Source organism: Oratosquilla oratoria, chromosome 31 (genome assembly GCF_046742065.1).
Source record: "Oratosquilla oratoria isolate Oo_2021 chromosome 31, ASM4674206v1, whole genome shotgun sequence".
Taxonomy (NCBI): Eukaryota; Metazoa; Arthropoda; class Malacostraca; order Stomatopoda; family Squillidae; genus Oratosquilla; species Oratosquilla oratoria.
The window spans coordinates 1,347,903-1,348,216 of record NC_134807.1 but is presented as its reverse complement, the minus strand read 5'-3'; positions in this window follow the sequence as shown (position 1 = coordinate 1,348,216).

Below are 314 nucleotides of genomic sequence, written 5' to 3'. Positions count from 1 at the left end.
AAATGTTATAATGAATTAAATATTCCTTGAAAGACGATAAATTGAAGAACGAAAGACGAGAAGGAAAAGGACATCCAATAAAATTAATTGAAATGTTCTTCGCAATGTTGACAAGAACTGAAAATTTGATTAATTCTAAGTATTCACTATATCATCAAATTATAAACGTTTTGCATTTGATAATAATAAAAAGTGTAAATCATTCCACAAGAGAATAAGGAACGGATTAATTCTCTTATTATCTGGTATAAAGAACATGATTATTTCTTGGAACCTTAGAGGTAATTCGCTGCCAAATTGGGGATCTTGTGCAA